General features: G+C 44.9%; 4 non-coding genes and 1 pseudogene across 4 annotated transcripts; 2 read left to right on the top strand and 3 right to left on the bottom strand.

The window, feature by feature from the left end:
• Positions 1-8,224: 8,224 nt before the first annotated feature.
• Positions 8,225-8,397, top strand: LOC143713788 (U2 spliceosomal RNA; annotated as a pseudogene).
• Positions 8,398-8,831: 434 nt separating this feature from the next.
• On the top strand, positions 8,832-8,995 carry LOC143713615 (U1 spliceosomal RNA). Its single transcript, XR_013195171.1, has one exon. It is a non-coding gene; the product is annotated as a U1 spliceosomal RNA (small nuclear RNA).
• A 4,959-nt stretch (positions 8,996-13,954) lies between these two features.
• LOC143713639 (U1 spliceosomal RNA) lies at positions 13,955-14,118 on the bottom strand. Its single transcript, XR_013195194.1, has one exon. It is a non-coding gene; the product is annotated as a U1 spliceosomal RNA (small nuclear RNA).
• Positions 14,119-14,552: 434 nt separating this feature from the next.
• On the bottom strand, positions 14,553-14,741 carry LOC143713783 (U2 spliceosomal RNA). Its single transcript, XR_013195282.1, has one exon. It is a non-coding gene; the product is annotated as a U2 spliceosomal RNA (small nuclear RNA).
• An 11,617-nt stretch (positions 14,742-26,358) lies between these two features.
• On the bottom strand, positions 26,359-26,522 carry LOC143713614 (U1 spliceosomal RNA). Its single transcript, XR_013195170.1, has one exon. It is a non-coding gene; the product is annotated as a U1 spliceosomal RNA (small nuclear RNA).
• Between the last annotated feature and the right edge of the window lie 105 nt (positions 26,523-26,627).

Below are 26,627 nucleotides of genomic sequence, written 5' to 3'. Positions count from 1 at the left end.
AGGGCAGAATGTTTGTTGGTACAAAATCCCAGGTTGCACTCCAAAGTGTCGTGTTGTGCGCTCTGCTGTGATCCATTTTCGGTGTCAACAGTCAAGCTGAGCTTGTATTGCTGTGAGCTGAGCTTGTTTGTTGGCGACCTTTAGACCCTCTCGCCACGTCCCAGGTGGGCGTGGCCTTTGACGGCTCCCCCGCCTCTGCGTCATTGTGTCATCGCTTCTCGGCCTTTTGGCTAAGATCAAGTGTCTGGTCTGAAGGTAGAGACAGCGATCGCCTCTTGGAGGTTTTCCCGGCTTGGGTCGTTCAGTGGCTTGAGCCCCAAACTTTTGAGAGGTATATTGATTCAGCTGCTTTCACTTCTGTTCAGTTTTAAGGTAAGACCTTTTTATCTATTTATTTATTTATTTATTTATTGGTATTTTAAAGTTTTAGGCTGTTGGTGCCTCCACCATGTCGGCTGCACGTGCCGGCGTGCGGAGGCACCACAGCGTACGTTTTTTATTTAAAGAAGTTGAGGGGAAGCTCCTGGGGATGTCACGTCTTGACTTCTCCAGGAAGCTGATCCAAAAAACTCTAAATTTTAAACCCGAGGATCTTAACTGTATTGTAACTCTGCCCCTGAACAAATGTTATGATGTTAGCTTTAGAGCGGTTTCCCACCTGAACGATTTCTGGCACAGATTTGAAGCAGATCCCAGTTCTCCATGTTTACTGTTGAAAAGCTCTCTGACAACACACTTAAAACTGTGATTGTCAGAATGTTTAATGAGACAGTGACTGGGGAGGACATTTGTGTCTGGCTGGGTAGATTTTGCACAGTTCGAAGCCATTCAGTCAAGGTTTTAGATGAGGATGGCATCTGGACATGCTCCTGGCGAATTCCCATTAAACAATGGGAAGACGCTGGGGGCTACCAGGGCTTGAAACATCTGCCTTCTATGATTGTGTTGGGTGAGAACAGAGGCTACATTCATTACCAGGGAATGCCCAAATTATGTAGAAAATGTGGAAAGTTTGGGCACTTAGCTGAAGCATGCCAGGAAATTATATGTGGGAAATGCAGAGAAATTGGTCATAATTTTGAAGAGTGTACCAATGGCAGGCGGTGCAACCTCTGTGGGGAGTCCTCCCATCTCTACAGAGATTGCCCAAAAAGTTTTGCCAACAAACTCAAAGGCAACAAAATGGCCGCCCCACAAGTAGCGCAAACAAAAGAACAAAGGGAGGAGGAGGCGATCCCTGAGGTTTTGGTGGGAATTTCAAATTCCCAGCCAGCCTCAGGGATTGGCCAGGAAATAGGAAGTGGGGCGGCCATAGGGGCGGAGTCACAGATTGAAAAGGAACAGGGGGAGGAAACCACTCCCAGACAAGACAATGAAAATGAAATCGAAGAGGAAGAGGAGGAAACGGTTTCCTCCCTCAACACCGTCTCGGAGGTGAGTATGTCCTCCAGTGGGAGTGAAATTGACTTTTCACTCCCAAATGCTCAGGTGCAGAAGAGAACTGCGGGATCTCCCCTGTGTGTAGCAGTGGAGAAAAGACTGAGGGCAACGCATCGGCTAGATAGTTCCTCCCTGGAAGATCTAGACCGGATGTGGCCCTCAGAATCCCCTAATGAAGTTTCCTTTCTGCATTTTAAGCTAAGAACATCGACACCAAAAGAGCCGCAAGAGTTCAGGTCTGTGGTTCCGGAAGTGTCAAGCTCTTGCCCTCCTGAACCCAGTCCCCATGGGAGAAAGGAGAGGCATGAGAAACAAGATGTAACATAATTTTAGAGATACCTCTGTATGTCTTTTATTAGTCTTCTTTTAAAAGTTCATATTCTTTTAACTACACTGCTCATGGCCCTCACTATCTCTACAATAAATGTGAGAAGTGTGAGGAGCAATTTACGAGCACAGAGCGTTTTATCCTTTTTAAAATCCTTTAAGTCAGATGTGTGTTTATTGCAAGAATGTGCCTTGCCGTTTTTATTGAATTACAGGAAGTGGGAGGAGCTTTGGACCCCAGGACTTTCTATCTGGAGTGGGTCCAATTTTAACAAAAATGACGGTGTTGCTATTTTAATTAACAATCCAAACATCTTGGTGAAGGGCAGCACTGTGGTAAGGGATGGGCGAGCAATTTTAGCAAACTTGACTTTCTTAGATAAGGATTTTAACGTTCTTAATGTTTATGGTTTTACGGACAGTCCGGTTCCAGGCCTCACACTAGGTGAGGCCAAAGACGTTTGGAGGAACGCAGCCCACCCAGCTCTCCAGAACAGGCTTAAGGACTTGTCGTGGATGGTGGCTCATGAGATCCTCCCGGTCAGGGCGGTTATGCACTCCAGAGGCATGGCCAAAAACTCCACCTGCCCACGGTCCGGATGTGGTTCCCCGGAGACCGTTCAACATCTGCTCTGGGAGTGCGGCGCTGCGCGGGACCTGTGGGCCAAGACCGGCCCCCTGTTTTTCCCGTGCCTGCCAGCGGGTGGGGCCCAGGTGGACTATAAGCTCGCCATCCTGGGGGTGGGTCAGGGCTTGAAGGAGTTGACACCACCAACATTTGCCTCGCTCTGGCTCACCCTAAACGTGATCAAGGATGCCATCTGGGTCACCAGAAACCTGCTGGTGGGGAAACGCGTGACGGTCCCCCTCCACGCGTGCGAGCAAAGAATAAGAACAACGCTGCAGGGTGGGCCGCACGTCGTTATTCGGATGGGGGGGCCGGAGTCAATAGGAGAGGGTCCCGGCCGCCACCGTACCTGGCCGCCCGTAGATGCACCCTCACCACTCTGGCAACGGGAACAGCGGGCCAGCGGGCCGGAGGAGAGGGGATCTCCGCTGGGCACCAGAAGCGGGGAGTCTGAGGCCTGTCCTGGAGACCTGGAGTGAATGGACAATCTTGATAGGGACTCACCCTCGATCCTGTACAAGAGATGTTTTATTTGGCATGTTTTATTGTTTTATTCCTATTTATTTTAACCCATTTACCTTTCTTTTAAAAACATACATGGACTTTTTACACAATACACAAACATAACAAATTTTTAACAGTAAATTGTTTTCTTTTTTGTTTAATATGTGTAAATAAATGTGATTTAAAAGAAAATATTAATGGATGTAAATGGAAATAGTGGAATGGAAAACTGTGACAATAAAACTTTTCGAAAGAAAAAAAAATCTGTTCTTATCAGAAAGTTGAATGAATGAATTATCAGTCAGTTTTTCCACTGTGAACATGGAGAAATTGGCTTTGCATGTTTCAAAACGAGACCAGAAAGTATTCAGCAGAGTAGCGGATGCAAAACTTACATCAAAACCCCGATTTTGGGGCAGAATCAACAAACAGTTTATATCCATTGCTTTAAAACCTAGAGTCTGTTGGATGTACTTCCGTGAAAAATCCAATCTAGAACAAGTCAGGAGAGTACCATCCTCTTTTGGCTTGAAATTAAAACGCACGCAGTGGAAAGTTGCGATTGTCAGGATGTTTAATGAAACTGTGAGTGGAGAAGACATTGTAGTGTGGTTGGCAAGATATTGCTCTATTCGCGGACAACCAGTCAAGGTTTTAGACGAAGACGGTATCTGGAGCTGTGCGTGGAGAGTGCCCATACAACAACGGGCAGATCCCAACAGCTACCATGGCCTGAGTCAAATACCATCATTGATTGTGTTGGGGGAGAATAGAGGCTACATTCACTACCAAGGGATGCCCAAGCTATGCCGTAAATGTGGTAAACTTGGACATCTCGCCGAGGCATGTCAGGAAATAATTTGCAGAAAGTGTAGAGAGATTGGGCACACCTTTGAAGAGTGCCACAATGGCAGAAAGTGCAACCTTTGTGGGGAGTCATCCCATCTCTACAGAGATTGCCCGAAAAGTTTTGCCAACAAACTGAAAAGCAACAAAATGGCCGCCCCACAAACAGATCAAAGGAAAGAACAAAGGAAGGAGGAGGTGATCCCTGAGGTTTTGGCGGGAATTTCAAATTCCCAGCCAGCCTCAGGGATTGGTCAGGAAAGAGAAAGTGGGGCGGCCACAGGGGCGGAGTCACAAATGGAAACGGAACAGGGGGAGGGAACAACTCCCGGGCAAGACAAAGGCAAAGAAATAGAAAACGGAGAGGACGAAACGGTTTCCTCCCTCAATACCGTCTCGGAGGTGAGTATGCCCTCCAGTGGGAGTGAAGTTGAATCTTCACTCCCAATCTGAAGTTGAATCTTCACTCCCAAATGCTCAAGTGCAGAAGAGAACTGCGGGATCTCCTCTGTGCATAACAGTGGAGAAAAGGCCGAGGGCCACACATCGGCTAGATAGTTCCTCCCCGGAAGATCTGGGCCGCATGTGGCCCTCAGAATCCCCCAATGAAGTTTCTTTTCTGCACTTCAAGCTGAGAACATCAACACCGAAAGAGTCACAAGAGTTCAGCTCTGTGGATCCGGAGGTGTCAAACTCTTGCCCCCCTGAACCCAGTCCCCATGGGAGAAGGGAGAGGCAGGAGGCACAGGGAATTCTTTGATTTTATTTGTTTAAAACTGTAACCTTTTACAAAACGTATGTTTTAAGCTTCATGCCTTTCTATTTAATACTGCTCATGGCCCTCACAATCTCGACCATCAATGTGAGAAGTGTGAGGTCCACGTCTCGAGCACAGAGCATTTTTACCTTCCTAAAATCATGTAATTCAGATATGTTTTTATTACAAGAGTGTGCTTTGCCCTTTTTAACCCAGTACAGGAAATGGGAAGAGATGTGGACCTCTGGACCCTCAATATGGAGTGGGTCAAATTTTAATCGAAACGATGGAGTCGCTATACTGATTAAAAATCCAAATATCTTGGTAAAGGGCAGCACAGTGGTGAGGGACGGACGGGCACTTTTAGCAAACATGACTTTTTTAGGAAGGGATTTTAAAGTGTGCAATGTATATGGTTTTACGGAAAAAAATGAAAGGTATGAGCTTTTAGAGGACTTGCAGCCCCACATGCTGGGGAGGGCTCCTCTGGTAGTAGCAGGGGATTTTAACTGTGTTTTAACTAGAGCAGATAGGAAAAGAACGGGGGATGATTTTAGAGTGGACAAAACATCAGTTTTACTGCAAAGCGTAGTCAGAGATTTTAAACTAGTTGACTGTTTTAAAAGTCTGCATCCAAGAGAGTAGGGCTTCACCTGGATCAGTGGTGATGGCACCAAAGCCTCTCGCATTGACTATGTTTTTACACGTGAATGCCCGCCAACTGATGCTAGATTGACTCCCGTTTACTTTTCCGATCACGCAATGCTATCCTGCACCCTCGCACCACCCACGGACGTGACAGTAGGCAGAGGGATGTGGAAACTAAACTGCTCCCTGTTGCAGGATGAGGAGATAGTCAAAGAATACAGGGAGCAGTTTAGCCAATGGCAGACTCTTCAAGATTTCTTTGACTCACAAGCACTGTGGTGGGAAATGGTGAAGGGTAGGACTCAGACGTTTTTTAGAAAGAAGGGCAAAGAGAAGAGAAAAAAGGAAAAGAGGTGCATCGTAGGGCTGCAAAAGAGGTTACAACGATATTTTAATCTTTTAAACAATGGTCTTGATTTTAGTAAAGAAGTAAATTAAATCAAAAGAGTAATGTCTGCTTATGAACAAGAAAAAAGTAAAGGAGTAATACTTAGAAGTAAAGAACAAGAGATGGAAGAAGGTGAAAAATGTACACGCTATTTTTTTAAAAAGATTATAACAAAAGGTGGGGGAATAACACAATTAAAAACAGGTGGGGAAGAAGTGAAAGACACAGAGGGAATTTTAAAGCAAGTGGAACATTTCTTCTCAGAGTTATACAATGAAAAAATAGTGCAAGATGATGCAGTAAGAGAAATGCTAAGCCTCTTAGAAACACAAATTAATAAGGAGTGTGCCTTTTTAACACAGGATTTTACGGTTCTCGAGTTGACAGAATGTAGAAAGGGTTTTAAAAAGGGGAAGTCCCCAGGGATGGATGGGCTTCCCCTGGAATTTTATGAAACATTCTGGTACATTTTAGCACACAATCTATTGACCGTTTTTAAAGAGTTTGACAGACTGGACATATTACCCGACAGTTTTAGATCAGGGATAGTATCACTTTTACACAAGAAAGGAGACAAAGCAGACTTAAAAAATTGGAGACCAATCACCCTTTTAAATGTTGACTGTAAAATTTTTAGTAAACTTTTAGCTAGTCGTATGTCAAGAATTTTAGAGGACGTGATCCACCCAGATCAAGCGTGCGCTGTGCCAGGGAGGAAGATCACGGACAGCCTGATTTTGATAAGAGACACAATCTGTTTTGCGAGAGACAGAAACAATCGGCTTATAGTTCTAAACTTAGACTTTGAGAAAGCATTTGACCGAGTCTCGCACCAGTACCTGTTTCAGGTACTGGAAAAATTGGGGCTGCCAGGGAGGGTTCTAAAGTGGGTGGGGATGCTGTATAAAGACATAACCAGCAGAATTCTTATAAATGGGCACTTGACAAAAGCAGTAACTGTATGCAGTGGCGTCCGTCAAGGGTGTCCGTTATCTCCGCTCTTGTATGTGGTTTGCATCGAACCACTGGCACAGCTCTTGAGAAGGGACCAATGGATCAAAGGACTGAGAATTCCAGGTACAAAAGGACTGACGGACTTAAAATGTGTTTTATACATGGACGATGTGAAAATTTTAACAACTGACCTTTTATCAGTACAGAGAGCACTCGACCTGACTGACCAATACGGGCGAGCCTCTGGAGCAAAACTCAACAGAAACAAGTCCGAGGCCCAGCTTTTTGGACCATGGGGTGACATAGACACGACAGGACTAGACGTGAATTTTAAGGAAACTGACATTAGGATTTTAGGAGTAAAGTTTGACAAAGAGGGGGGTGGACAAGGAAATTGGACAGAAATGGTAGGGAAAGTTAGACAAAGACTGGGCTTTTGGAGATTATGGACGCTGACATTGGAAGGGAAGATTTTAATTTATAAAGCTGTGATCTTACCCTTGTTTTTATTGCTTTGCTCTGTTTTTAGGCCACCAAGGTTCTTCCTCCTGACAGTCGAGAGGGCAGTGTTTTATTTCTTCTGGGGGTCAAAATGGGAGCGCCTGAAAAGAGAAGTGGTGAAGAAGAGGAAAGAAAATGGAGGGAAAGATATTACCTTCCACAAGAATATTGTTTTATTAAAACCTTTTTAAAAAGACATGATTTAGAGAATCAAGATGTCACTGTTTTAACAAATCATAAGTCTCTCATCTCTCTTGTGCAGGATCGGGAATCGGTGTGTCCTGTTCCAGGCCTCACACTAGGTGAGGCCAAAGACGTTTGGAGGAACGCAGCCCACCCAGCTCTCCAGAACAGGCTTAAGGATTTGTCGTGGATGGGGGCCCATGAGATCCTCCCGGTCAGGGCGGTCATGCACTCCAGAGGCATGGCCAAAAACTCCATCTGCCCACGGTCCGGATGTGGTTCCCCGGACACCGTCTACCATCTGCTCTGGGAGTGCGGTGCTGCGCGGGACCTGTGGGCCAAGACCAGCACCCTGGTATTCCCGTGCCTGCCAGCGGGTGGGACTAGATGGAATACAGGCTCGCCATCCTGGGGGTGGGTCAGGGCTTGAAGGAGCTAACATCAAAGCAATTCACCTCACTCTGGCTCACCCTCAACCACATCAAGGATGCCATCTGGGCCACCAGAAACCTGCTGGTGGGGAAACGCGTTACGGTGCCCCTCCACGCGTGCGAGCAAATAGTTAGATCTACGCTGCAGGAGGCGCCGGATGTCGTCATTCGGATGGGGGGGCTGGGGTCACACCAACGAGGTCCCGGCCACCACCGACCCTGGTCGCCCGTAGATGCACCCTCACCACACCGGCTATGGGAACAGCGGGCCAGCGGGCCGGAGGAGAGGGGATCTCCGCTGGGCATCGGAAACGAGGAGTCTGGGGCCTGTTCTGGAGACCTGGAGTGAATGGACAATCTTGATAGGGACTCAACCGCGATCCTGCACAAGAGACAATGTTTTAGTTGGCATGTTTTATTGTTTTATTTGATTTATTGCTTTTGTATTTTCATACCTTTTACCTTTCTTTTAAAAACCAACATTTTACACACATGGACTTTTATACGACACACTATCCAACACTTATTTTTAACCTTTAATTGTGTTATTTTGTTTTAAAGACATGTGGAATGTTTAAAAGTTAATATGGAAGTGTAAAGAATGAATTTGTAACAATAAACTTTTTTCGAAAGAAAATCTGTTCTTAACAGTTTAATATCTGATACGTGCCCTACCCGGGCACCATATATTAAATTGATTTTTGGAACTGGGAGATGGAACAGGGGCTTGCTCCGTCCACTCCACGCATCGACCCGGTATTGCAGTACTTCTGGGAACGGTGCACCCCCAAAAACTGTGTTCAATGAAAGAGATGTTTTAGTCTTGTGTGGCAGCAGGTGTTAATGGAAGTAACGTATATTGCTGTGTATGGGTGCTTTAAAGGTGTTGTAGGTGATCATATGCTATACAGGTAATGGTGGTGTGAGAGGGGGAAAAAAACAACAACTCTGTTCTTATCTCGTTTAACATCTGATTCGTCCACTATCCGGTGACCGCGTATGAAATTGATTTTTGGCTCATGGATCCGGAGCATGAAAACAACATCATCCACAACAACAACAGCAAAAGAGCCCGACTCTGCAGGTTTTTGATGTCTCTCTCTTATCTCTTGGAGTTTTTACGAATGAGCTGATGAGTTGAATCAGGTGTGTGTTTGATTGTCCGACCGTTGGTGAGGATTGCGGAGAGGGACACGGTGCCTCTGACGGGAGGCCTGGGAATTCATACTTACCTGGCAGGGGAGACACCATGATCAGGAAGGTGGTTCACCCAGGGCGAGGCTCGGCCATTGCACTCCGGTTGTGCTGACCCCTGCGAATTCCCCAAATGTGGGAATCTCGACTGCATAATTTATGGTAGTGGGGGACTGCGTTCGCGCTCTCCCCTGGACACACTGGTTAAAAGAGCAGATTGTTCGAGTTCCTCTTCTTCTGGTAGTTAACGACCTAGGAAGTCCAGAGAATTGAACTGCAGTGGTTGATCGAGAGATGTAAAACTCTCAACCTAGGACCAGTCTGCAAAAGTAGGGCTGTTTTTTAGGTTTTTTTTTCATCATTCTTCAAATAATCTCCATTATTCAACCAGCGCTTTGATTGGCAGCAGTGGTCCTAGAAGCAAAGTTGTTCCGAATGAGGAGTTCTATCATGTGGTATGAATACCTTGTGCATGTGTGAAAAATCACCTGACATACAGTCGCCTATGGCCGTATTCATGTTGTTGTTTTTACTGTTTACAGCGCCACCAAGTGGCCAGTCGCCACATCCCTTTTCACCTGAGCACAGGCTGAGCCCGTGCACAGGTGTACCGACTTGGGTGTAATTGTCTCATTCCGTTGGAGAGTTATGGCCATTTAAGTAAAGCCCGCCTCGCCCACTCCCAACGTTTTGGCGTCCCGTCGCCAACGTGAATCGAAATTCCGACTTTTTTCCCCATCGCTGTCGGCAATCAGACTCCAGGGAATCTTTCTGCACCGGTTTGGGTCAGATCGGGCGAAAGACCTAGGACTAGTGTGCAAAAGTAGCTTTTTCACAAAATCCCAAATACCCGAAAATCTCGCCAGCGCAACCATCGAATCCGAGGCCCGCGTCTTGTTCGGCCCGAGCCAAGGATTCCGGTGATGTAAGACACTTGGGTCTGGGACGGACGGTTCAGGAGTTACGAGGCATTTCGTACTTCTGATCGCTGCAGCGCCACCTTGGGGCCGATTGGGCCGAGCCTTGGTGATGTTGTAGACCGGGCGGGTACTACCATCCCTCAAGAGTTTCAAGTCTCTACGACGTACGCTTTGGTCTGCCCGCTCACTTTTAGGGCAGAATGTTTGTTGGTCCAAAATCCGAGGGTGCACTCCAAAGTGTCGTGTTGTGCGCTCTGCTGTGATCCATTTTCGGTGTCAACAGTCAAGCCGAGCTTGTATTGCTGTGAGCTGAGCTTGTTTGTTGGCGACCTTTAGACCCTCTCGCCACGGCCCAGGTGGGCGTGGCCTTTGACGGCTCCCCCGCCTCTGCGTCATTGTGTCATCGCTTCTCGGCCTTTTGGCTAAGATCAAGTGATGCCGGAAAACGAAGGAAGAGAGCCGGCCATGATGGTGCGGTTGAGGAATACAGTGCGTGTGGAGTTGAAGAAGGATACGGGAGATACGGTGAAACAGCGCTTCGGCAGAGATTTCTTTGTTAAAGAAATTTTGAAAGGTCTGTTCAACATCCAGCCCTCTGAAGTGTTTTGCCTGCAGGATTTTGTTGCTTCTGGCTTTATGGATTTAACTTTTTTTGTTCTGAAAGACTGCGTTGTTTTTTTTGAGGCCTGGAAAAAGAAAGAGGGACACATTATGTTGGAAGGCCTGCAGCTTCAGCCAGTCTTTACTCAGGAATTTATCCCGCTTACCATCCACATCTATAACCCCTTCGTGGAGGATGGGGATGTCCTGGCCTTTATTGCAAGGTATTGTGAGAATGTGAGAGGAGGGGAGCGTTTGAGAGATCGACATGGAATATGGAATGGGAAGAGGAGGTACTTGGTAAAGTTGAGATTGGACCCCTCTTCAGCTGGCAGCGTGGTGCACCCTCCTGGTAGTTTTTCAATAGGACCGAACAGAGGTTTCCTGCACTACCCGGGACAGCCTTTGTATTGCCGAAGGTGTGGAGGGCAGGGTCATATGAAAGTGGATTGCAAGGGAGAGAGATGCAGATTCTGTGGGAAGGCGGATCATGTGGCTGCGGCATGTACAGCGCCTAAACATTGTAGTCTGTGTGGGAGCGAAGATCATTTATATCGAGGATGCCCAGCCAGAAAGAAGAGCTATGCCAGTTTATTTAAGGAGGGGGAAGACTTGCAAGTAGACCTGGAATCACTTCTTAGCAGGCCATCCATTTCATCGGTCAACCAAATGGCGAATGAAAAGAAAACAAACGAGGTGCAAGAGGCAGAGGAAAGCTTTGTAGGGCGCCAGGATAAAAGACCAGCTGCTGCAGAAGAGAATCAACTGTTGTATTCAGGAGCATCTCAGGAAAGAGAACAGTCACAAGGTATTGGACAAACCTGGCCAGACATCGATATTACTGAAGTCTTTTCCGGGACGGCTGCAGGGTCCAGTAATAGTGCCACCCAGGAGAAGTCACTTTCAGAAGACCCTGTCAGGTTCACATGGACACAACTTGATGCACTAGACATTATAACAACCGAGCAAAGCAGAGGTGATGACAGTACGATGGGAACATCAGGGGGAAGAGGACGTCGGCGGGAGGTGGAAGAAGATGGTGGAGGAGAAGAGGAAAGGGAAAGAAAATGCTCAAAGTTGGAAAAGGCCTTTGTGTCTTTAGAAGATTTGGTATCGTCGCATGACTCTGGGAAGGGGGTGGGAGGGGATAAAGGTTTTGAGGAGGAAGTTCTAGAGAAGGGAGATGAAGGGGGAGGGGGGATGGAGTGGGGAGAGTATGAGGAGACTAGAGATGATTCTCAGGGGTGGTCGGAGGTGGTATCTAGAAGGGCGAAGGGAAGTTCTAGGGGGGGAGGGGAAGGAGTTTTGGGTGGGCAGCCCTTGGGTACAGACTGGAAGGAATAAAGACTGTCATTTTAATTAAATTTCTTTTTTTCTCCTGCATGCCTGTAAAAAGGGGACTAAGGGTCGCCACTCTCAATGTAAAAGGTTTAAAGATGGCAAAGCGAAGGAGAGCTTTTTTTGAGTCTTTGAATTCGGTTTGTTTTGATATTATGTTTCTACAAGAATGTCATTTAGAAGGCAGCAGAGACGAATGTAATTTTTCAGAGGAGTGGGAAAGAGGTCCATCAGTGTGGGGGACGGGAAATGTTAAGGCAGATGGGGTGGGTATACTTTTCAACTCCCAAGAATGTACCATAGAAGGGAGTGGAATGGTAGTTCCTGGGAGGGTGCTATATGCTGATGTAAGATGGAGGGGTGTTAGTGTTAGATTGATTAATGTCTATGCTCCTAGTAAAAGAGAAGAAAGGGTGGGTTTCTTTAATTTTTTGAAACCTTTATTTTATACAAACCGGAAGGTTGTTCTGGGGGGAGACTTTAATGTCTCTTTGGATAAAGAACCAAAAGGGGATTTGGCTCACTTAATTAAACATTTTTCCTTTCGTGATTCCTTCAAGGCAGCAGGGGGAGGGTCGGAGGGCTTCACTTGGAGGAATAGTAGAGGGGATGCATCTCGTTTGGATTATGTGTTTTTGTCAGCGGGAGTTAAGGTGGAACAATTTGCTACGTTGCCCGTTTGGTTGTCTGATCATTGTATGATAAGGGTTGAGGTGGATGTTGGGGGCTCACAGAGGGGAAGAGGGTCTTGGAGGTTGAATAGGTCTTATCTTCAGGATGAGTGGTTCTGTCAAGTGTTTAGGCACCTATACAGGGCCTGGCAGAATTTGAAGGGTTTGTTTGCAACGCAGGCCCTGTGGTGGGAGGGAGTTAAAGAGAGAATAGCAAACTTCTGTAGGTGGTGGGGGAGGGCTAAGGCAGCGAAAAGGCGAGGGCTCATTAGTGGTTGGTTTAGCGAGATGCAGTCTTTATGGAATCGGGAGGGTAGGGAGGTAGCAGAGGTAGGGGGCAAGCTCCATGACATTCAGGGAAAAGTTAAAGACTTTTATATGAAAGAAGCAGAGAAATTTATGCTAGAAATGGGTGTAAGGAGACGGAATTTAGAGGAAGGGCCATCGAAATATTTTTTTGCTGCTGTAAAGAAACAGCAGCAGACGAAATGTATGGAGACCTTGAGGACAGAGAATGGAGATGTAACATCGACAGCTGAGATGTTGAGTACTGTAGAAGATTATTATAAACAGCTTTTTAGCCCTCGGGGTTCTTTAGATTCATGGGCAAGAGTGTTTTTGGAATGTTTAGAGAATTCTTTGGAGAGTGAGGAAGCTGCGGCTTTGGAAGGGGAGGTGTCACGGCAGGAAGTAGAGAAGGCAATGTTAACACTTAGGAAAGGGACTGCTCCAGGTGGCGATGGGCTGCCAATTGAGCTATATTGCTCTTTTTGGCAACTTATTGGACAGGACCTGGTTGAGGTCTACAATGAGAGCCTGGCGGCTGGGTTGCTCCCAGTTTCAATGAGGACAGGGCATGTCTCCCTTCTTTATAAGAAGGGGGACAAGGAAGATCTGGCAAACTGGAGGCCCATCACTCTGCTCACTACAGATTATAAGATCCTTGCGAAAGTCATAGCCCTGCGAATGAAGTCTGTGGTGGGGAGGGTAGTGCATCCGGATCAGACCTGTGGGATACCAGGACGTGCTATTAGTTTGAATCTAACTGTAATAAGGGATGCTATAGGGTGGGCTGAGCAACGACAACTTCCGTTAGCGATCTTGAGCCTTGACCAAGAAAAGGCCTTTGATAGAGTTTGTCTCTCCTTTTTGTTCGAAATCCTTGAGAGGGTAGGTTTTGGGGCAAGCATTAGAGCGTGGGTGCGACTATTGTATGAGGGGGCCATGAGTAAATTCAAAGTTAATGGTTTCCTGACTGAGGCTGTAAAGCAGTTGGGAGGAGTAAGACAGGGTTGTCCCCTCTCCCCTCTTCTTTACATTTTGTTTTTAGAGCCCCTGGCGTCCCGGTTAAGAGCATGGCAGGGGTTCACAGGCCTGCACATGCCGGGTGCTGGAGGTAGGCGAGCAAAGGTATCAATGTACGCAGATGACATGACACTGTTTTTAACAACAGAGCAGGATTTTTTGGTATCAAATAGGATTTTAAGGGATTTTGGGAAGGCTACAGGGGCGAAAGTGATACATCTCTCGATCAAGCACTGCAGTTCAATTCTCTGGACTTCCTAGGTCGTTAACTACCAGAAGAAGAGGAACTCGAACAATCTGCTCTTTTAACCAGTGTGTCCAGGGGAGAGCGCAAACGCAGTCCCCCACTACCATAAATTATGCAGTCGAGATTCTCACATTTGGGGAATTCGCAGGGGTCAGCACAACCGGAGTGCAATGGCCGAGCCTCGCCCTGGGTGAACCACCTTCCTGATCATGGTGTCTCCCCTGCCAGGTAAGTATGAATTCCCAGGCCTCCCGTCAGAGGCACCGTGTCCCTCTCCGCAATCCTCACCAACGGTCGGACAATCAAACACACACCTGATTCAACTCATCAGCTCATTCGTAAAAACTCCAAGAGATAAGAGAGAGACATCAAAAACCTGCAGAGTCGGGCTCTTTTGCTGTTGTTGTTGTGGATGATGTTGTTTTCATGCTCCGGATCCATGAGCCAAAAATCAATTTCATACGCGGTCACCGGATAGTGGACGAATCAGATGTTAAACGAGATAAGAACAGAGTTGTTGTTTTTTTTTCCCTCTCACACCACCATTACCTGTATAGCATATGATCACCTACAACACCTTTAAAGCACCCATACACAGCAATATACGTTACTTCCATTAACACCTGCTGCCACACAAGACTAAAACATCTCTTTCATTGAACACAGTTTTTGGGGGTGCACCGTTCCCAGAAGTACTGCAATACCGGGTCGATGCGTGGAGTGGACGGAGCAAGCCCCTCTTCCATCTCCCAGTTCCAAAAATCAATTTAATATATGGTGCCCGGGTAGGGCACGTATCAGATATTAAACTGATAAGAACAGATTTTTTTATTTATTTTTTTTATTTTTTTTATTATATTATTTCTCATACATTCTACATATATCCATCACATTACAATTCAAACAAATTTTTCCACCTTTCTCTAGCAGCATGTTTGCCCCACCTTTGACAATCCCACCTAATCCTTCCCCTTAATTCAGCCTCCACACCCCGTATTACTCCCTCTGCCGAATTTTTCCCCTTCCCCCTACTTATACATTTCCTTTCTTCCCACAGTCCTTTCTTTATCAAACTCATTATTAACCAAAGCAAAAAGATATCTTTCCCTTCACCCCTCTTGCACCTAATGCCCTCCATTATATTCTCACTAGAAACCTTAAAGCTACCTGAAATCATTCTTAATAACCTCTCTCCCTTTGTCCACACTCTCTGAGCAAAGGCACACTCCCAAAATGCGTGCCTGATAGTCTCTTCTCCAGAACACCCCTCTCTAGGACAACTTCCATCCTTAGCTAACCCATGCCTGTACATAATCTCTTTCACTGGTAGACGCCTCAAAAAACATAACCAATTAAGATCTTTTAAACTATTCTCAAGGTTTTTTGGCTGAATATTCGTCCACACCAACTGCGGAACCCCAACCTGAACTACACTGGACACCCTTTCTCTTACCATCCCATACAACTTCCTCTGCTCCAAACAAACTTCCACCTCCTTACTCTCAGGATATTTACTCATCCACCTAGCGGCATGCTTGTAGTGCCAAGGCTGCACCTCTGCTCTTGGACCATCGTTGGACCACCTCATTACATGCCTCGCCTGATAGGAAAAAAACAACCTAAGAAAAAACCATGATGGATGCTTCAATGGCTCAGCTAACTGTGCTAGAATGGAAGACACAAACAAGCAGTCAAGTTTTAAAGGTATATGAGGCACATCCCGTCCTCCTTTGCTAACAGGGTTGAACATTTCAGACCTCTTCACGTATTCATACCTACCACCCCAAACAAAATTAAATAGTAACCTCATTACCACCTTCCTCATACATGCTGGTAAAGGATAAATGTAAGCTAAATACTGAAACACGGGCAACACATCCATCTTCAATATCAAAACCTTCCCCATCAATGTTAACCTCCGCCCCTTCCATCTAGCCAGCCTCATCTGTACTGATGCAATACGGCCAATCCAGTTCAGAGTTGCTGACCCTTCATTCTGAAAATGTATGCCCAAAATTTTAACAGGGCCCTCACACACCTGCAGACCACCAATTCCATCTAGTCTCTGTTTAAACCTTCCAAAGAACTTGACAGATGACTTTGAAATGTTTAAGCAAGCCCCAGACGCTAAAGAAAACTCCCCAAATAAGTACAAGGCTCTTTCAAGACACTTATCTGACTCCAACAGCAACGTAGTGTCATCCGCATACTGTGATAACTTAACTACAGTACCCTTGCTGCCAGGTATCGTCAAGCCCTTTATCCTACCATCTATTCTGATTGCCTCTGCCACCGGCTCCATATAAAGAATAAAGAGTAATGGTGAGAGAGGACACCCTTGCCTCACTCCCTCCCTTATCTCAAAACCCTGGCCTAACCTCCCATTCACCTGGACCAAACAACTAGCTTCTTTATACAGCGTTCTAATCCATCCTATGAAGACTTCCCCAAATCCCATCCTCTCCATAACCTTGAACATAAACCATCTATTCACCCTATCAAATGCTTTAGCTAGATCTAGACTAACCACCATCAATGGAAGGTCCCTATCTTCAGCCCACGCAATGGCATCCCTAATAAGCTGCAAGTTCCATTTAGTACTGCGACCCACTACCCCACATGTTTGATCGACATGCACTACATGAGGTAGGGCTTTCTTCAGTCTGTCTGCCAAAAGTTTTGCTATGATCTTGTAGTCCACAGTTAGCATTGTAAGCGGCCTATAATTAGCAATATCTGCCCTTTCACCTTTTTTATAAAGAAGGGTCATAACCCCGATTGACATTGAGCCTTTTATTTTTTTGTTCTCCAACACCTCTCTAACCATCTCCACCAAATAAGGGCCTAATATATTGAAAAATCTGACATAAAATTCAACCGGTAAGCCATCAACCCCTGGTACTTTACCTTTACCCATCCGCTTCAATACTCCCTCGACCTCTTCGATTGTTATAGGGGAGCTCAACTCTTCCTTTACATCCTCCGGAACTGTATTTGCCAGAAATTTAACAAACATTTCACTTTTCTCCACAACTATATTTCTCTCACTAAAAAACTGTTTGAAATGCTCTTCTACATATCCACTTATTTTCTCTATTTTCGTCAAAATCACTCCCTCCTTATCTTTTAACTCAACAATTGCTTGCTTCTCTTTACGATCCCTCACAGATCTAAAAAGGGCTGCATTACAACTTTCCCCGTTCTCTCGAGTCTCCTGTCTTCTTTTAAACAAAAACCTTTTAGCTTGGTCTTCATAAATCAACCTTATCTGTCTCTTCAGGGAATGAACCATGTCCCAGTCAAAAGTACCCCCAACATTGTACTCTTCAAACTTCAACTCTAAATCTCTTTGCAAAGTTCCTGCCTGTCTCCAAATCTTCCTCATCCTTCTTTTACAGTATTTAACAATCCATTCCTTTGAGCGACTCTTAACCATTTCCCACCATCCCCCGACATCGCTATACAGGACCTTTAACCCCTCCAACCCCCTAAAAAAGAATACATACTCATCACAAAATTGTTTCTCCTTCAATACCTCAATATTCATCCTCCAGTACCCCTTACCAAACATTAAATTATTCCCTTTAACTACAAACCAAACCATTTCATGATCAGAAAAAAACACAGGCCTTACTCCACCCCTTTCCAAAACAAAAGTCTTAGAAAAAAAAACATAATCTAACCTTTTCTCCACCCCTCTAGAGTTCCTCCACGTTGTTACACAAACCTTTGGATTAACCCCTTGGCCCCCATCTACCAACCCATGCCCTTGCAGAACCCCTTCCAACACCGTCAGACTGCTGTCCTCTATATCTTTCAATTGCAAATTAAAATCCCCTCCCATTATAATTTGCTTATTGGTGGCACAAACTGTTAACAACATTTCAAACATTTCCTTTCTCTCATCAACAGTTTGAGGAGCGTAAACTGAAAGCAATCTATATTCTCCCCCCCTCCACTTTACATCAGCCCCAATCACCCTCCCCGGAGAAACAATGAAATGATTTATGACTTCAATCTCTTTATCCCAAAACAAAATCCCGACCCCTGAAGAATAAACCCCCCCCACACTCCATACTGCTCCACCTCTCCCCCACTCTTTTGTAAATTTCCTAGAATCCTCTAGACTCTTTAAATCAGTGGTTCTCAACCTTTTTTGGCCCAGCGCCCCCTTTCCAAGATCCAGAACCCTGACCGCCCCCCACCACCACCAAAAAAGGGCTAAATGTCTTTATTGAATGTATGCTGATTATCATTCTGTTATAATAATAATAATAAAAACAATAATAATGTGTATGATTGACGTCCTTATTTTCTTCTTAAAATTATAATTATCATTATTATTATTATGAAATCCGTAACTTTAAGTATTTAAATTGTGAAACATTTATGTATTGAGTCAGTATATCCATTTTCAAAACCGTGCTTTTGTCTTATTCTGAATTACTAAAGTACACCTAATAAGTGTACATAAGGGCCGCATCGTTTTCTCCTTTCCACAAGCGCTTGCGCTCCCGTCTGTTGTTGCTAAGAAAGCATGAACTGCGCTCTCCATGACATGATGACGAGGATTCATTGCATTTGATACAAAGGATTGATTGATTTCTAGCCCTTGCATTAGCTTTACTAGTAGATATATTTATGGAGATGAGAAAAAAAAAACCTGCCCTGTACAGCTATGATCAGCTGTCCGGCCGAGCGTTCGATGTTGTTACGGAAAGGCCGAAGCTGATCAGATGGGTTTTGTCATTATGACTTGCTGTGCACTTGCGGCATTCTGAAAAGTTGAGATGTTTTCAACCGAGGCGTCGGTTAACATATTATGTCTTCAGTTAACTAATTTATAGTTATAAACGCAAATAATAATAATTACCATTATTACCATTATTATTATTACATTTGGGCTATGTAGAAGACGCTTTTATCCAAAAAAAAAAGAAGAACAACAAAGCAATTCTTCAAATGTCTCTCACAATACAAGTTAGTAGTTAGTAGTAAGATTATCACAAATAAACACAAGATGTTTACGCATATCCAAGTGTGTGCGGAGTGTGGCGCTTGCTGCATGCAGGCACGATCACGTGCATTTTCCTATCAACAGTGGAAACAACTGAAAATACTAGCTATATAATTTCTGGTCATACAAAAAACAACAACAACATAATTTGCAACTTTTATTTAAACTCACAATAACAAGAAAATGTGCTTTTGTAAATAAAATCAAACTATCAGGCGCACTTTGATGAACTGGAGCGCGTCTCAAATATGAACAAACAAAATATAGCCTACCTATATTGAAATGTCCACTTTTAAACTAAAAAAATCTGATCGAAAGCAAATACCCGTATGAAAGGTGCATTTCTCTCTAAAGGCGCATCCGCTTTACAGCGGAGATGGAGAGGTTTTCAGCCGACAGCGACACTGATTTATAAAACACTAGTTTATTAATAAACAATTAAAATGGGTCAATGTGAAGACACATTTATTATCATATTAACTTATAAAACATCTATAAATCAGTTATGGTTAGAGGCTCTTCTCATTCAGCACTGCGGGAAAAATATAATTTCCAGGTTCTAATTTGGCCTTAGAAATTGTTTCCATATTAATTTGTGAATATTTTAAATGTTTAATAAAGGGGCAAAAAGTCATAAACAAAAATATGAAAATACATTATATATATATATATATATATATATATATATATATTTGCGTAGCATTGTGTAGCCTACATTTCAAATTCAAATTTTGGTATGCAAATTTGCATTTAAAAAAATAAAACAACCTTTAATTTTTCATTTTTCAATTACAGGTTAAAAAGGAAAAAGGAATGGACACAAAAGTACACGGACCCAATTCTATCAAACTTTTTCTACAAATGCATTATTTGAAATGTTTTAATAATATAAGGTCCTTTTACTTTTACTATCCATTCGTTTTTCCTTTTTAACCCGTAATTGAAAAACGAAAAATTAACGGTTGTTGTATTTTGCTTTTGTTGGTTTTTTGGTTGTTGTATAAAATGCAATTGACATATTTACATATTTTTGTTTGACATTGTGCCCCTTTATTAAACATTTAAAATACTAAATTTAGATTTTACTGTTTTTCTAAGGCCAAATTAGAACCTGGAAATTATATTTTCCCCGCAGTGCTGAATGAGAAGAGCCATGTCTCTGGAACCATACAGAGATCTGATTTATTTACTGGCTAATGATAATAAATGTGTCTGAAAAAATAACGAGTTTGTAATTTTAAATGTATAGTTTATTAGTAAACTAGTGTTTTATAAATTAGTGTTGGCTGCAAGCAAATCTCCATCTCTGCTGTAAAGCGGATGCGCCTTTAGAGAGAAATGCACCTTTCATACGGGTTACATCAGACTGTATTAGCTTTCGATTTGAATTTGTTCGTTTAAAAGTGATTTAAATTTTTTTTTTAAATTAACCAATCACATGAACAATAACCTAAATGGCCAATGAAAAGGCAGCGTCGTTCGCGCACTTAATTAGGCAATATATAGGCTTCAAATTTGAATAGCCAAACAGCCAGTTGATTTCAAATGACGAACAAAGAAGACACCAGAACTGAACCAAAGAAAAAAGACAAAGGCATCCAAAACAGTCAACATTAATTACGGTCATTAGTGTGAGCCCTGAGCTTGGTGACTGGCAGCCAACTTTTTCACATCAGGACACAAGGATGTCAGCTTGAGCCGGAGTGCGCCTGAGGTAACCAAATTCAGACGGCTGCGGTACTTGGTCTGCATGTGCAAAGCTTGACTGAACCCCTGCTCGACAAGGTATGACGTCGGAAAAGCAAGGAGCAGAAGACGAATCCTCTTCCACAAAAGAGGGAAACGCTGACCATGCGTGGCCCACATGACGCGCCAGCCACAGGCACGAAAGGTTGCCTTGGCCTCCTCATCATTTTGGAGGTCGATTAGAGTTTCTTGAATTTCGGCCTCACTCCTGGACACATCCCCTTCAAATGGCTCCATCACCCACTCAGGGACATCCAATTGTTCGAGGTCCCTGAAAGGATCTCCATGTCCGCCTTCACTGCCCTCAAGTGATCGGTGTAACGCAGCAGGTGGTTATCGGTCAGCTCATCAACCACCTGAATGTAAGTACAGAAAGGCAGTTAACGTTATTGATTTTATTTTTAGGCTGCCTTTGTAAATTTAAATATAACTAATACTCCTACTACTAATAATAGCTAATAATAGGCTACCTTGGCCAGCTGAGGAAAATTACTGAACTGACGCCTGCTCAAATTTAGTTTGTACAGCTCCAGCTTGGCGAGGAAACTGCAGATGGTGGCTTTTGAATGGACCAGTGTCACGGCATCTCCCTGGAGCTTGAGTGACACTTCATTCATCTTCCCGAAAAAATCTGCCAGGTAAAATATGTCAGCGCGACACGACCACAGCGTGTCCCTTAGACCTGCGTCGGCACCGGCAAGGAACTCCAGGACACTTGTGAACAACTCACACAGCCTAGCCAGACAGTTGCCCTTGGATAGCCAGCGTACCTCGGTGTGGAGCAGCAAGCGCTGAAACGCTTCATCGTTCTCCCCGCACAGCTGCCTGAAGATCCGGTCGTTCAGAGCATGGGCCTTAATTTTGTTTATGGCCCTGACAGCGATGTTCAGAGACTGGTGGAGAGAAGGACTTACATTTTTGGCCACTAAATTGTGACGGTGCAACATGCAGTGCACTGTTAACACCTGCGGCACACGCTCCTTTAACAAAGTTGCGAAGCCACGGTACCTGCCAACCATAGCGGGAGCTCCATCTGTGGCACAGGCGAGGATGTTGGCGATGGGAATACAGTTCTCCAGCAGGTAGTCACTCAGAGCCCTGAAGATCGTCTCCCCTCGTGTGTCAGTGGAGAGATATTTGGCAAACAAAACATCCTCGGCCACATCCCTCTCAGACATATAACGCACATATGCCATCAGCAGAACATTATTATCCATGGTCGTGGTTTCATCTAGCTGGATACTGAATGGATGTTCACGTAGTGTGGCACACAACTGCTGCTCAGTATCCAGAGCCATCTCCTTTATTCTCCGAGCCACACTGTCATTGCTGAGCGGGATGGCCTGCATCACTGGCGATGGGTCTCTCTCCATGACAGTGGAAATGGCCTCTTTAATCGCTGGGATAACCAGCTTCTCCCCCACTGTAAATGGCAACCCGGACTTCGCTATCATAAGAGAGATGTTATAGGAGGCCACTAACCCACTGTCTGTCTGGTTTACCTTCCTAGCGAACATCTTGGAGATGGACTGTTTCGAAAGCTGCTCCTTGATGTTCTGGAAAAACGCAGCATCCTTGGATGCCTTATCCGGGTGAATTTTAGTAAGGTGCTCCTTAAGACGGGACGGTTTCATTGCCTCGTTAGAAAAAACCTGCTGGCAAAGCAGGCACATAGGGAGCTGGATGTTCGTGGGTGAGGGAATAAATCCATATTTAATATACTCGACACTATACTGTCTGCACTTCTTCTTGTTTTCCGCCATGATGTTTAAATGTGTTTTGATGTCAAAATTGTTTTAGTTTACGTGATTGTGTGCATTTTGATTGGACACATTAATCTTAAACCGCGAAGCTTGTGTACATTTTGATTGGACCCATTCTTTCTACCACTCTGCCGGCTGCGGCATTTGTTTTTAAGCGTTGCCATGGAGATAATTTGCCGGTAACTAGCCGGGACAAGTCTGAGTGGGCTACTAACAACATTTAAATATTAATTAATTAACACAGACATAATTTTATTTTACATTAAAACATGGACGCTATGGAATTATGTCGGACAGAGACGCATTCGGAAGGGCATTTTCAAAAGTGCGAATGACTCATTCATTCTTTTTTTTTCTTTTGCGCAGGTAATGTTTTGAAAGACGATGTCTTGTAACGTTAGCTTACTGATGTAAATAAATAAAAATGTATACAAAGATGTGATGATGTCCTGATTCACTTTCTTTTTTTTTTCTCTTTTTTTTTATTGCATAACAAGAACAATATATAACATACACATACGGAGGATCACATAGTATTATATCTATTACATTCATAATAGCATCAAAGAAACAATAGACAGAAAGAAAAAAAAAACTATAAGGGGAAACATTACAAAAAATTCCAAAAAGAAAGGGATTCAAAAATAGTATACATGCGTTTCGCTTTTTTATTTCTTACATCTTTTAGGGAGACTTTCACTTTCCGTAACGGACTGAAGTGTGCGTCCGAGTGAAGACAACACATTTCAGCGCTAGATCGTCTCTTATTTAACAAACGAATGAAACGAATGCTGCTAGTTAACTGGATATGTTTTATTTGTATTGGTACATCCGTGCCGCGAGATGTTTTAAAAGTGTTTCAAAACCGCCCTGTAGGCTAAATGACGCCTAGGCTACTATTTCATATACCGGTAGGCTACATGTTCTACGATATGATATTTTATATTAATATTCTCATAGGAACCTGAGACTCGCGCTTGGGACTGCACGTGCGTATTGGATCGTCTGGCCTGGTGGGACTCCGAATGAAGGTGGAATGGATTTGAGCAGCAGCGTGGAAATCAATGCTGTACCTAAAACGCCCATGCATTCAAATTAACATTGTATGTGTTGTCAGAGGCTTAAAAAAGTTGTGATAATAACAGTGAGTATATAGTGCCACATTCAGACATAACGCCCCCCATTTGTGCCTGAGCGCCCCCCTCTCAGCTGCCTCGTTCCCAACGCCCCCCGACACTGTCCAAACGCCCCCAAGGGGGCGGTACCGCCCCCGTTGAGAAACGCTACTTTAAATGAACTTCTTGTAAAAAAAACACATTACACCTATAATTTCCTAAAAAAGAAAAAACAGCTTTACGCTTCACCGAGTCCCTAATACCTCTAACATTTATGGACCCCACAGTCAATTCATCACTGCAGAACATTTATTCTGCCAGTGGAGTACCCTTTGTCTCTTGTCCCTCCAAACTTGTGGACCCAGTGTCACTGACAACCAAATCCGACCAGCGAATAGGAACCTCGCTAAGGCCCACTGAATCATCCATCTGATCCTCATCTTCGCTGCTAACTTTCCCCTCTGTCAGCAGAAATAAGGGCCTAGCATTGTCCATCTCAAGCCCCTCTTGACTGTCTGTGGACGAGGATTCCTCCGAAAAGCTTAACTTTAGCATCTTTTCAGCTCTCGCCCTCTTGCCTGGTCTCTCCTTTATCTTTTCTGCCTTCCTAACCAGCTGACTTTCTTCTCCTCTCGATCCCTCTAGGAGGCCTTGTCCCTCCACCTCTATCACGCTTTCCACGTCATTTGGGCGCTGCTCTGCGACTCTGAAATGTTCCCCGTTCAATGCCTCCAAGAAAGCAACCATCACATCTTCCACTTCCTCAGTCGCATTACCTTCCACCGCCGCTTTGGCCCCCTCCTTTCCCTCCACAACCGCCATCTTCTCCTTTACATGTTGCACCATGACATCTTGTTGGCCAACCTCCTCCATCTGTCTCTCTGTTTCTCCCACACCCCATCCTCTGCCATGCTGCCTCCGACCCACCTTACAATCCTTCATCAAGTGGTCTAATGAGCCGCAGCTGTGGCAAGTCTTAGGAACGCTGCAATCTTTTGCCGTGTGACCTAGCTTGGAACACCGCCGACATCTTTCTTCACCACACCTGCCATCAACGTGCCCGTACCGTCTACACCTCCTACAAAAAGGGGGCTGCCGAGAGTAGAACAGAAAACCTTTATCAGCCCCAATGTTGAAATATGCAGGAGGGTGCATCAACCCCTCAAAACCACTCTCGTCAGTTCTTAGAAGAACTTGAAATTGTCTTTTCCCAGTCCATAAACCAACACCATCTTTTAAATATCTTGCAGGTGTGAGGACTTCAGCATAATTAGCAAGGAACGTCATCAACGCTTCATCAGTAACGTATGGATTGAACATGTGCAAAGTGATGACTCTGAAATTGGGTCTGTCAAGGCTTACCACATTGAATTTCCCCATGATACCTTCTTTGCCAATCTTTCCAACTTTATCCATCACATCTTTGTACATTTCCACAGTACTCAGCGTTACATCAAAGCATTTTTCCATTCTGTTGGTCTGCAAGCAGTACACGTCCTCCACTTTCAACTTCATCTTGTCCAAAAGTATAACCCGTGCAAACACTTCTCTTTCCATCATCTCCATCACAGGCTCCTTCATTTGGAAACGCAACGTATTTCTCAGTCCCGCCCTTGGGACTGAAGGCGCAGCTGCACCTGCCATCATTCCTTCTCCAAAGATCAAAAAGACAACCACTTGATCTTAGCCAAAAGGCCGAGAAGCGATGACACAATGACGCAGAGGCGGGGGAGCCGTCAAAGGCCACGCCCACCTGGGCCGTGGCGAGAGGGTCTAAAGGTCGCCAACAAACAAGCTCAGCTCACAGCAATACAAGCTCAGCTTGACTGTTGACACCGAAAATGGATCACAGCAGAGCGCACAACACGACACTTTGGAGTGCAACCTGGGATTTTGGACCAACAAACATTCTGCCCTAAAAGTGAGCGGGCAGACCAAAGCGTACGTCGTAGAGACTTGAAACTCTTGAGGGATGGTAGTACCCGCCCGGTCTACAACATCACCAAGGCTCGGCCCAATCGGCCCCAAGGTGGCGCTGCAGCGATCAGAAGTACGAAATGCCTCGTAACTCCTGAACCGTCCGTCGCAGACCCAAGTGTCTTACATCACCGGAATCCTTGGCTCGGGCCGAACAAGACGCAGGCCTCGGATTCGATGGTTGCGCTGGCGAGATTTTCGGGTATTTGGGATTTTGTGAAAAAGCTACTTTTGCACACTAGTCCTAGGTCTTTCGCCCGATCTGACCCAAACCGGTGCAGAAAGATTCCCTGGAGTCTGATTGCCGACAGCGATGGGGAAAAAAGTCGGAATTTCGATTCACGTTGGCGACGGGACGCCAAAACGTTGGGAGTGGGCGAGGCGGGCTTTACTTAAATGGCCATAACTCTCCAACGGAATGAGACAATTACACCCAAGTCGGTACACCTGTGCACGGGCTCAGCCTGTGCTCAGGTGAAAAGGGATGTGGCGACTGGCCACTTGGTGGCGCTGTAAACGGTAAAAACAACAACATGAATACGGCCATAGGCGACTGTATGTCAGGTGATTTTTCACACATGCACAAGGTATTCATACCACATGATAGAACTCCTCATTCGGAACAACTTTGCTTCTAGGACCACTGCTGCCAATAAAAGCGCTGGTTGAATAATGGAGATTATTTGAAGAATGATGAAAAAAAAAACTAAAAAACAGCCCTACTTTTGCAGACTGGTCCTAGGTTGAGAGTTTTACATCTCTCGATCAACCACTGCAGTTCAATTCTCTGGACTTCCTAGGTCGTTAACTACCAGAAGAAGAGGAACTCGAACAATCTGCTCTTTTAACCAGTGTGTCCAGGGGAGAGCGCGAACGCAGTCCCCCACTACCATAAATTATGCAGTCGAGATTCCCACATTTGGGGAATTCGCAGGGGTCAGCACAACCGGAGTGCAATGGCCGAGCCTCGCCCTGGGTGAACCACCTTCCTGATCATGGTGTCTCCCCTGCCAGGTAAGTATGAATTCCCAGGCCTCCCGTCAGAGGCACCGTGTCCCTCTCCGCAATCCTCACCAACGGTCGGACAATCAAACACACACCTGATTCAACTCATCAGCTCATTCGTA

This window comes from Siphateles boraxobius, unplaced genomic scaffold (assembly GCF_051911475.1).
Source record: "Siphateles boraxobius isolate OS27281-9 unplaced genomic scaffold, OSU_SipBor_1 52, whole genome shotgun sequence".
In the NCBI taxonomy this organism is placed as follows: Eukaryota; Metazoa; Chordata; class Actinopteri; order Cypriniformes; family Leuciscidae; genus Siphateles; species Siphateles boraxobius.
Note: the sequence above shows the minus strand (reverse complement) of the source record. Positions and strands in the feature narration are given on the sequence as shown.